Source organism: Perognathus longimembris, chromosome 1, assembly GCF_023159225.1.
Source record: "Perognathus longimembris pacificus isolate PPM17 chromosome 1, ASM2315922v1, whole genome shotgun sequence".
NCBI lineage: Eukaryota > Metazoa > Chordata > Mammalia > Rodentia > Heteromyidae > Perognathus > Perognathus longimembris.
The window spans coordinates 55,212,268-55,224,573 of NC_063161.1; positions in this window are offsets into that span (position 1 = coordinate 55,212,268).

The window sequence follows — 12,306 nt, forward strand, 5'->3', positions numbered from 1 at the left end:
CCTTAGAGCATAATTCTCTTGCCTCCACCCTTCTTTAGTAACAGCTAAGCAAGCAAGGCCCAAGTGGCTCGTGCTACTCAGGAGGCTAAGATCTGAGGATCCCATTTGGAAGCCAACCAGAGCAGGAAAAGTGAGACTTATATCTCTAGTTAACCATCAAAAAGCTGGCAGTGGAGCTGTGACAAAAGTGGACAGAAAAACAAAAAGAAGAAAAAGGAAAAAAAAAAAAAGGTGAACAGTACCGGCCTAGTGGTCTTCTATTTGAACCACACTCCCAGTCCCTTTGCTTTTACATTTTTTTTTTCATATAGGCTTTTACTGTGACATGCCTTGATTCTCTTACCTCCACCTCCTGAGTAGCTGGAATTTGTAGGTGTGTGCCACCATGTCCATCCAAATATGGAATTGATTCTAAATAAACATTGTTCAGTGGCTCTGTTTCATGGCCACCTGACACTAAGGTATGTATTGGGTAGTCACAGTTGCTCCTTGATCTCACCTCCACGGGAAATGTGAAATTTAGGGTAATCACAGTACTGTTATTTTCTGCATTGGGAGTATTTTCTTGATGGGTAACAAAACTCAGAAGGCTTAATAGTCCCCTAGTGTTTATTGTTGCTGTTGCCTACTTCAAATTATTATTGTTTAAAAAGGATCCGTTGCTGGGTGTCCATGGTTACTCAGGAGGCTGAGATCTAAGGATTGCAGTTCAAAGCTACCACACAGGATACTCCACGAGACTCTTATTTCCAATTAACCACCAGAAAACCAGAAGTGGCTCTATGGTTCAAATTGGTGGAGCACTAGCCTTGAGTGAAAGAGCTCAGGGACAGTGCCCAGACCCTGTGTTCAAGCCCCATGACTGACAAAAGAAAAAAGAAAAGAGCCCTAAAAGAGATTAAGAAGGCTAACAAAGCCAGATGTTGGTGGATTACATCTGTAAGCCTACCTACTCAGAAGGCTGAGATCTGGGAATCATCATTCAAAGCCAGCCCGGGTAGAAAGTCTGTGAGACTCTTTGGTCAAATTAACCAGCTAAAAGCTGGAAGTGAGCTGGGCACTGGTGGCTCACACCTATAATCCTAGCTAGTCAGGAGGCTGAGATCTGAGAATCATTGTTCAAAGCCAGCCCGGGCAGGAAAGTTTATGAGACTCCTATCTCCAATTAACCAGAAAACTGGAAGTGGAGCTGTGGCCCAAAGTGGTAGAGCACTAGCCTTGAGCAGAAAAGCTCAGGGACAGTGCCCTGAGTTCAAGCCCCACAACTGACTAAATAAATAAATAAAACAAAAAAATCCAAATTAAAATAATCTGGGATCAGATCAAATGGCATGCTCAATATTTAGTTATATTACTGTAGCTCTTTAATTTCATTAAACTCTTCTCCAGTTTGTTTTTCTCTTATAACACTGAGTGTGTGTGTGTGTGTGTGTGTATGTGTGTGTGTGTGTGTGTGTGTGTGTCAGTGCTGGGTCTTGAACTCAGGGCCTGGGTGCTGTCCCTTAGGTTTTTCTGTAAAGGCTGTCACTCTACCACTTGAACCACACCTTCACTTCCAGCTTTCTTCTGGTGGAGATAAGAGTCTCTGGGACTTTGCTTCCTGGGCTGACTTTAAACTGAGATTTCAGATCTTGGCCTTTGAGTATTTAGGATTGTAGGCATGAGCCACTGGTGCCCAGCAACACTGATGCTTTTGAAGAGTACAGGCCAATTATCTTAGAATGACCTCAAATTTGTTTCCCTGTGATTAGATTCACATTGTACATTTCTGGGACAAATACTACTAGGTGACAATGTATCTTCCTTAATGCACTGTTCTGATGGCATATGATATCAGTTCGTCCAATTTTGGTGCTGTTAAATTTGATTCTTCAGTCAGGTAGTTTTCATGGCATTTTTCTTTATCAGGGAGGACATTACCTTCCAGAGGAGGAGAGAAATGAGGAGAGCTGCCAGGAAGAATGGCAAGGCCATAGAAGTGAGACCCAGAAAGGAGAAGCTGCCGTTGTTCTTCATTTTTCTTGAGGCAACACAGCATGAAGTACAGGTGTTATATCTGCTCCCCAGCATGGAGGTAGCAAGCTTGGAGTCCTGTCAAAACTGAGCCCGGCCACAATGAGATTACCTACCCTTGCTCTAAGTCCAAATCCTGCTAAGGGCTGAGATCCACATGGGGCAAAATCAAATGAAAACTACTGATCCTGAGTGTCTGACCCCAACTGTCCATGTGGTGTGTGTGCTAGCAGTGAGCAGGTTTCTGGCCAGATACAGACCAGATATGAAGCCCTCTGAGGCTCCCTCCCTCCCTCCCTCCTTTTCTTTCCTTCCTCCCTCCTCCCTCCCTCCCTTTACTTTTTTTTTTTTTTTTGTCGGTCATAAGGCTTGAACTCAGGGCCTGGACACTGTCCCTGAGCCTCTTTGTGCTCAGGGTTTTTGAGTGGTTAATTGGAGATTGGAGTCTCACAGGGACTTTTCTGTCTGGGCTGGCTTCGAACTTTGATCCTCAGATCTAATTCTCATGAGTAGCTAAGATTATAGGCGTGAGCCACTGGTGCCCAACCCTTTACTTTTTTTGACAGGGTCTTGCTTTGTAGCCTATAACTCTATCCTCCTGCCTTAGCCTCCCCAGGACTGAGATTTTTGTGTTCTACACCAGTGTATTCAACTAATATTTTCTAAAAAGAACATTTTTCAGGGTTGGGTGTATGGCTCACTGGTAGAGAGCATACCTATTATACATAAGGCCCTATTTCAAATTTCCAAATTTGTAAGAGGGGTTCATTTGGATTGGGTTGGGCTGGGGAAGGACTTAAAGAAGCTATCAAGGGGCTGGGAATATGGCCTAGTGGCAAGAGTGCTTGCCTTGTATATATGAAGCTCTAGGTTCTATTCCTCAGCACCACATATATAGAAAAGGCCAGAAGTAGCACTGTGACTCAAGTTGGCAGAGTACTAGCCTTGAGCAAAAAGAAGCCAGAGACAGTGCTTAGGCCCTGAGTTCAAGCCCCAGGACTGGCAAAAACAAAACAAAACAAAACAAAAGCTTCTTCCTGATACGTAGAAACCATGAAATCTATGTTGTTTTTAGCCACTAACTCTGTGATGATTTAGTGTGTAGTAATAGATAGCTCAGATCCTCATTTACAAAAACAACCTTGCATGATGAGGAAATTGTTGCTATTCCCCCATGGTGTGTGTGTGTGTGTGTGTGTGTGTGTGTGTGTGTGTGTGTGTGTATTAGTACTAGAGCTTGAACTCAGGGCCAGGGTACTGTCCATTAGCAATTTTGTTCTAGGCTAGTACTCTACCACTTGAGTCACAGCTCCACTTTTGGCTTTTTGTTGGTTAATGGGGTTAAGAGTCTCACAGATCTTTCTGTTCAGGCTGGCTTTGAATCATGATCCGCAGACCTCAGCCTCCTGAGTAGCTAGGATTACAAGTGTAAGCCACCAACTCCTGGCCATATACATATTTTTAATTATGAACTTTATTGTTATTATAAGGGTGATGTGCACAGAGATTACAATTACTTGAGTGAGGTAATGAGTACATTTTCTTTCATACAGTATCTTCCTTTCCTTCATTCTCTACCAGTTCCTCTCTCCTGACTCTACCCATGAGTTATACAATTCACTTTTTCAGTCCATATATTTCTGATACATAATTCTTTCAACATTAAAAAAAGCTTTTGGTGGGAATGTCCCATCATTTGAGCTTAGGTGGGCTCAGCACATGTTGGTGACTGTGGTCAGATCCTACTAGGCTCTCAAAATAGCTTAATTAGCCTGGTGCTAGTGGCTCACACCTGTAATCCTAGCTACTCAAGAGGCTGACATCTGAGGATTGCAGTTTAAGGCCAGCGTGAGCAGGAAAGTCCATAAGACTCTAATTAAGCACCAAAAAAAAAAAAAAAAAAAGCTGGAAGTGGAGCTGTGGTTCAAGTGGTAGAGAACTAACCTTGAGCACAAAAGCTCAGGGACCACACCCAGGCTCTGAGTTCATGCCCCAGGACTGGGGAAAAAAAAAATAAAAAAATTTGATCAACCAAAGGTGAATCTGGCATTATAACCAGAATAGGTGAAGAGCTAACTCAAGTGCCATAGACTCTGAAACTGATGTAGTTCTGTGCCCTAATGCAATGACACTTCCCAGGATTTCCAGATTTCCTATGCTGCCCCTAGAAGTGAGAAAAGATTGAGTATGGAAAAGCTGGGAGATGAATTATAGGTGGCAGTGCTGATAATGGGCCACCAGAGGGCACGTGAGACTCTGAAATTTACCAAAGGGGTGGTACAGCAGAATAGGGTTATGGAAGAAGCTGAGGAAGTCTGGCTTGAGCTGGGGTCTGGCAGGTGGGCTGTGGGAACACAGAGAAAGACTAGCAGTGGAGAGTTCTGTGGTATGCTTCGTTTTTGTCATCCAGGCTTAGGGTTGTTCTATCATTACAGCCTTGAAACTGTCATTGATTTATGGAATTGTGAGACTCAATCACTTTTCTTGGTTTTTGCAAAATGTATTGCTAGTGTTATCTGTTGCTATCCTGTATTATCCCCAAAATAGAGTTTATAATTTAATTTTCTTGTTTTTGTATTATTTGGTTACAATTAGGTTAAATAAACAGAGATACTTGGACACTAAAAAAAAAAAAAAAAAAAGACTAGCAGTGGTACCCATACTCTTGGTAACACCAAGATATTTCTCAGGTCCTTTTGGCCCTTATTGCAACCTTTCCCCATTCTGGGAGCTTTGGAGTCTCCTGCTTTTTGTTAAGAGGAGAGCTAATGAGGACTTTGAACTCTCTCTCTTCTTTTATGGCATCAATTCTCTAACTGTAAACACCTCCCCCTTTATCCCCCATCAATTCCTGTTCAGCACTGGAAAACAGGGCAGGAGTGGGGGAGGGATAGGCGTGCCTCTGGCTTTGTGGATGGGGCAGGATTGGAGGGGGCAATCTCTGTCTTGATATATAGCTTCCGGTGGCAGTAGAGCAGAAGAAGGTGGAGTATTGCTTCTCTTCTGGACTAGAACTTCCAGTGCCTAGCACAGTGCCTGGCACACAGTAGGCACTCAATATTTGTTACTTACCAAGAATGATTTGGAAGGTTGGAGGGGTGCGCCAGCCAATGAGTGAAATCAAGCATGAGATAGAGAGTTCCAAGTCCAGATTTGGAGGGTGGGGAGGATGATTTTAAGTCAGACACCGTGTGTCTTATGCCTGTAATCCTAGCTACTCAGGAGGCTGAGATCTGAGGTTCACAGTCCAAACTAGTCCTGGCAGAAAAGTCTGTGAGACTCTTATCTCCAATTAACTAGCAGAAAATGAAGTGGAACTGTGGCTCATGTGGTAGAGTGCCAGCTTTGAATGAAAAAGCTAAACAACTGTGCGTAGGCCCTGAGTTCAAACCCCAGGACTGGCACAAAAAGAGAGAATGATTTGTTGTGGATCGGTCATGCAGAAGAACCTAGATAGCTCATTAGGGCTCCCCAACTCCACAACATTTTTTGTCCTTTCACTTCTCAACAGCCCACAATTACCATTTTTGCCCGAGCCATGGTTCTTTCCACCTGGACCACTATAATAGCTTCCTAAGTGGTTTCCTCTGCATCCCTTGATCCCACAATTTATTTTCCACCCAGCAGTCAGTATGATCTTTTAAAACCATAAATCAGATCATGCCACATCCGAGCTTAACACCTTCTAAAGGCTTCTCATTACACCTTGAATGGAATCCAAACTCTTTCCCCTGGCCTATGAGCTTCTTCTGCCTGCCAGGGCATGCAGTCTTCTCTGACCTCATCTCCTAGCTCTTCAGCCTCACTGAGTTCCTTTGTGTGTCTCGAGCCCAGGGAGCTTGCGATTGCCTTAGGGATCTTGCATTAACTGTACCCACTGCCTGGAATGCTCTTTACCCAGATTCTTCACATGGCTGTCTCCTTGTCATTCAGGTCTCTATGTAAATGTCACTTCCTGAGAGCTGTGTCTTGACAAGCAACCTGGGTTCGTCTTTCAGTCACTTTCCAATCCATTCGTGACACAGTGGGCGTCGTTGTCAGCTGTATACTTATCTAGTCATTTGTTCCTAGAAGGCAAGCTCCATGAGAATAGAAACTGTCTACTCAGTTTCACTACTATACCCCTGACACCTATTAATAGAACTATGTTAAGCACTAATAAGTACTCAAATATTTGTATAGCAAGGTGCTGGTGGCTCATGACTGTAATCCTAGCTATTCAGGAGGCTGAGATCTGAAGATCATGGTTCAAAGCCAACCCAGGTAGGAAAGTCTGTGAGACTTTTATCTTCAATTAACAACCAGAAAACTGGAAGTGGTGCTGTGGTCAAAGTGGCAGAGTGTTATCCTTGAGCAAAAGAGCTCAGGGACAGTGCCCAGGCCCTCAGTTCAAGCCCAGAACTGATTTTTTAAAAAAATGCTTGTATAATGCATGAATAATGATTGGGGCCTTATGGGGACAAGACAGCATCTTCGTAGCCCTCTGGAGTTTTCAATGATTCTCCTCCCATGGGTGTTGGTAGATAGTAGCCTGGAGTTGGCCAAGGCCCTTGAGGAAACTGAGTCTCTGAGTGGTTGTGATGGTAACAGCAAGCATATTAGGACACATTTATTGAATTAAATGAATGTAGGTCATTTTTACATAGCTTTTTTTTTTTTTGGTGGTGGTGCTAGGAATGAAACCCAGTACCCTGTATGTGCTAGATAAATGCTCTACCACTGAGCTCAGCATTAGTCTCTACATCGTGTGTGTGTGTGTGTGTGTGCGTGCGTGCACGTGTGCATGTGCACACACTGCTACTGGGGCTTGAACTGAGAGCTTTGTATTCTTGCCTAGCTTTTTCACTCAAGTCTGATGTTCTATCACTTGAGCCACATCTCTACTTCCAGCTTTTTGCTGTTTAATTTGAGATGACTGCTGTTTGGATCTGACTGCCTGATCTGGCTCCAAATTATGATCCTCAGATCTCATCCTCCTGGGTAGCTAGGATTACAGGTATGAAAAACTTGCACCCAGTTGTCTTTCATATGTTTATAAAATAAAATGTGTAGAAACCTGATCTTTAATATGGAAAATCAGGAAATGATTATTTTCTTTGTCAGAGTTTAGCTGTTATTGAGACCTATACATCCTATAACATGTGTGTGTGTTGAAGAGCCAGACTAAAGCCATTTTGAAGTCAGGCCCCACTTTACTACGCAAACCTGAGATAAGCAGGCCCTGTGAGCAAACCCAGGCCACCAACCGCCTGGGAATGCTTAACTCTAATCACCCCGGAATGTCTCTAGCCCTGAGAACACCTGATTGCTATAACTTTGGTTTTTTGCCTTTATAAGCCCTGTGAAATCGCAGCTCGGGGCTTCCTCCTAACCTCCACTGCGTCGGTGGGTAGGACGAGGCCCGATCTGCAGCTCGCCTGAATATAGCCTTGCTTTTGCATTTCGGAACATCTGGCTCTCAGTGGTCTTCTTGGTGGTCTTCTCGCGACTTGGGCATAAGTGTGTGTGTGTGTGTGTGTGTGTGTGTGTGTGTGTGTGTGTGTGTGTGTTTGCCAGTCCTGGGGCTTGAACTCAGGGCCTGGGCACTGTCCCTGAGTTTCTTTTGCTCAAAGTTAGTGCTCTACCGCTTGAGCCACAGCACCACTTCAGGCTTTTTCTGTTTATGTGGTACTGAGGAATCAAATCCAGGGCTTCATGCATGCTAGGCAAACATTCTACCACTAATCCACATTCCAGCCCCAATACGTGGTTTTTGTAATTTTTTTAGGGGGTGGATGTGTGACAGTGGGGTTTGAACTTAGGGCTCTGTGCTTGCTGGACACATCTTTACTACTTAAGCTATACCTCCAACTCTTTTTGCTATGATTTTATTTCTGCTGGGCACTGTCTCACAGTTTTTTCGCTCAAGGCTAGCACGCTACCAATTGAGCCACAACTCCATTTCCAGTTTTCTGCTGGTTAAGTAGAGATAAGAGTCTTACATACTCATTTTTTTGCCAGTCCTGGGGCTTGAACTCAGGGCCTGGGCACTGTCCCTGAGCTTTTTTTTGCTCAAGGCTAGCACTCTACCACTTGAGCCACGTCCGGCTTTTTCTGTTTGTGTGGTACTGAGGAATGGAATCCAGGGCTTCATGCATGCTAGGCAAGCACTCTACTACTAAGCCACATTCTCAGCTCTCTTACCGACTTTCTTGCCTGTGATCCCCAGATCTCAGCCTCCTGAGTAGCTAGGATTGCAGACGTGAGCCACCAGCACTCAGCTCTATGAGACTCTTATCTCCAGTTAATTAAAAAAAAAAAATCCAGGCGCTGGGGTATCACACCTGTAATCCTAGCTACTCAGAAGGCTGAGATCTGAGGATTGTGCTTCAAAGTCAGCCAGTACAGGAGAGGCCATGATACTCTTATCTCCAATTAACCACCAGAAAACCAGAAGTGGAGCTGTGGCTTAAATTGATAGAGCACTAGCATTGAGAACAAAAGCTCAGGGACAGTGCCAAGGCCCTGAGTTCAAGCTCCACAACCAATAACAACAAGAAAACCCCAAAAATAAAAACAAAAGCCAACCAAGACCAAGACCAATCTGGACTTGTAGAAATAGAGATAGTTCCAGTCAACTGCCTCTCTTTTCTTCCTTCTCTTTGTCAAGGTTGAAAATTTTCCAATTATTCCCTGATTTGCTGCCTATTTTTCCACCGAGGATAAGGAAATTCATTCTTCATATCTTACTTACTGCAGTGGTTTTCAATGTAGGCTCAGCAGGGCTGATGTTCCATGAATTGGATCAAGAGATTTTGCTGTGAAAACTGAATAATAAGTGATTTGTTCCAGTTCAAAGAAAAAAAATTGATAGAATTTTCTCTATTTTTTCATGGTATTTTCCAAAACTCGTGATGCCATTTTTCTAGACTCTATTAGGTCTGCTGTAGTACAAACTCATGTATTGAATTGATTTAATATATTATCTCTTTATCTTGTTCTGCTGAGAACACTGTTTCTTTTCTGTTTTTTCCTTTGAGTGCATTGGAGCTTGAATTTAGGGACTCAAGCTTTCACTTAGCTTTTCCTCTCAAGGTCGGTGTTCTACCACACCTCCACCTTTGACTTTCTGCTGGATAATTGGATATAGAGACTTTTTTGCCTAGACTGGCTTAGAACCTTGATCTTCTCTCTCTCTCTCTCTCTCTCTCTCTCTCTCTCTCTCTCTCTCTCTCTCTCTCTCTCTCTGTGTGTGTGTGTGTTGGTGCTGGGGCTTAATTCAGGCCCTGAGCTCTATCCCTCAGCTTTTTTGCTCAAGGCTAGTGCTCTACCACTTGAGCTATACATCCACACACCCACTTCTAGCCTTTTGGTGGCTAATTAGAGGTAAGAACCTAACAGACTTTTCTGATCTGGCTGGCTTTGAACTGAGATCCTCAAACCTCAGCCTCATGGGTAACTAGGATTACATGCATGAGCTATTAGTGCCCAGCTAGGATACCATGTTTCTTTGAAAGTTCTTAGATTTACCCCAGAAACTAGTCTTTTTTTGGTCTTGGGGCTTGAACTCAGGGCTTGGGTGCTGTCCTGACCTCTTTTGCTCAAGGCTAGTACTCTACCACTATGAGCCACAGCTCCACTTCCAGTTTTCTGGTGGTTAATTGGAGATACGAGTTTCCAGAATTTGGATTCTCCTGCCCAACCTGGCTTTCAACTTCAGTCTTTGGATCTCAGCCTCCTGAGTAGCTAGGATTATAGGAGTAAACCACCGGCATCAGGTTTAAGAACTAGTCTTAAAGACTCCATGTTTCCTACCCAGATATTACCCTGAAAACCTTTGTAAGCCATTCTTGGTGTTTTTCGGAGCCACATCATTTGACAGAAACATGTCTGAAACGGATATTCTATCATAGAAGGAGTGGCAGAAGGCCTAAACTGCTGGATTCCCTGGCCTTTTGCTATTGATCAACTAACTTGAGCATGCCTCAAACTTTTTGGGGTCATGGGAACTACAGGTCAAAGGCCCACTGTGCCTATTATACTCTTCAATGTATTTTGTTCCACATGTAGACAAATAGAAACAAACCACACACATCAGCAGAAAGATGTCTGCTTCTAAGGAAACATAAGGGAAGACTGTACAATTCATGTCCATGAAAAACACAGATATCCTAGTAAGGCAGATTTTAAAAAAGCAACAGATTGAGTTGATTGGCTATGAGTTCTTTTCTGCTTCCATCACAGTGTGTGACTGGGTAAGCCATCTTACATCTTAGGGACTTCTTGGTTTTCCTTCCTTCCTTCCTTCTTTCCTTCCTTCCATTCTTTCTTTCCTTCCTTCCTTTCTTTCTTTTTGTTGATTATGTGGCTTGTACTCAGGGCCTGGGCTCTGTCCCTGAGCATTTTTGCTTAAAGCTAGCACTCTACCACTTTGATCCACAGCTCCATTTTCAATTTTCTAGTGGTTAATTGGAGATAAGTGTCTCAGGGACTTTCCTGCCCAGGCTGGCTTTGAACAAGATCCCCAGATCTCAGCCTCCTGAGTGACTAGGATTACAGGTGTGAGTCACCTGTGCCCAACTGACTTCTTGGTTTTCTGTAGTTAGTATGTGTTTGCAAATATGAAACCAGAAGCTGGACTTCAAGGGCTCATGATCTGAATTTACCATTTACTTACTGACTTTGGAAAAATTATTGAATGTCTCTGTGGGTTACTCGTCCCATCTCTAAGGTATAAATGATAAAATAGCATTAGAAATTGTTATGAGGATTCAATGAGTTACTTTGTTTTATTTTTTTTTTATTTTTTTTTGGCCAGTCGTGGGCCTTGGACTCAGGGCCTGAGCACTGTCCCTGGCTTCTTCCCGCTCAAGGCTAGCACTCTGCCACTTGAGCCACAGCGCCGCTTCTGGCCGTTTTCTGTATATGTGGTGCTAGGGAATCGAACCTAGGGCCTCGTGTATCCAAGGCAGGCACTCTTGCCACTAGGCTATATCCCCAGCCCTCAATGAGTTACTTTGTATCAGGAGCCTAAAAGAATGTTTAGCACATAGTAAATACTTGCTATTCTACTTAATAAAATAGAGCAGCTGAATTAGATAATCTTTAAGACTCTTTCTTGCTTGAATATCCTATGAACTTTAAAAATCTAATAATTGAGCCAGGTGCTGGTGGCTCACATCTGTAATCCTAGCTACTCAGGAGGCTGAAATCTGAGGATCACAGTTTGAAGTCAGCTTAGGCAGGAAAGTCAATGGGACTCTTAACTTCACCAGCAGAAATCTGAAAGCATAGCTGTGGCTCAAGTGGTAGAGTGCTAGCAATGTGAACAGAGAAGCCAAATGAGAGCTCAAGATCCTGAGTTCAAGCCCCCATACTGACACACACACACACACACACACACACACACACACACACATCAATAATTGAGCTTTTCCTACATGATTTGCATTTCCTTGTGTTTTCTACCCATGAACCATATGGCTAGAATAATTTTGAAGGCTCAACATTCTATGATACTAGCAATAGACTTACAATGGGGACTCAGGAAAGGTGCCGATGGAGGCTCTGCCCTTCAGTAACTGAAAATGGAGCCACGGAGCAAAGATTAACACATCAGCTTTCTACTAGGGTAGAGGTAACAAGTATGACTTAAAGTGCCCAGAGAAGTACCCCAAGCCTATTTCTTAAGCTTTCTTGGCTGCTGTCCAACTTTTCTTCACTCTAAAATAAAATGTAAGACAAAGCCTACTATTCCAAAGTACATTTCACTTTGAGCTTCACTGTCCCTTGGATTTTCTTCTCTCTCTCTCTCTTTCTTGTGTGTGTGTGTGTACTGTAGTTGGTTTAAATTTTATTTTTTATTATTGTAAAGGTGATGTTCAGAGGGGTTACAGTTACATATACATAAATCAGGTAATAAGTACATTTCTCTTTGGACAATGTCATCTCTTCCCTCAATCTCTCACCTTGGATTTTCTTTTTTTTTTTTTTTTTTTTTGACCAGTCCTGGGGCTTGGACTCAGGGCCTGAGCACTGTCCCTGGCTTCTTCTTGCTCAAGGCTAGCACTCTGCCACTTGAGCCACAGCACCACTTCTGGCCATTTTCTGTATATGTGGTGCTGGGGAATCGAACCTAGGGCCTTAGCACTTTTGCCACTAGGCCATATCCCCAGCCCATCACCTTGGATTTTCTTACTGTATCACTTTTTTTTTTTTTCTTGCCAGTTCTGGGGCTTGGGACTCAGGGCCTGAGCACTGTCTCTGAGCTTCTTTTTGTTCAAGGCTAGCACTCTACCTACCACTTGAGCCACA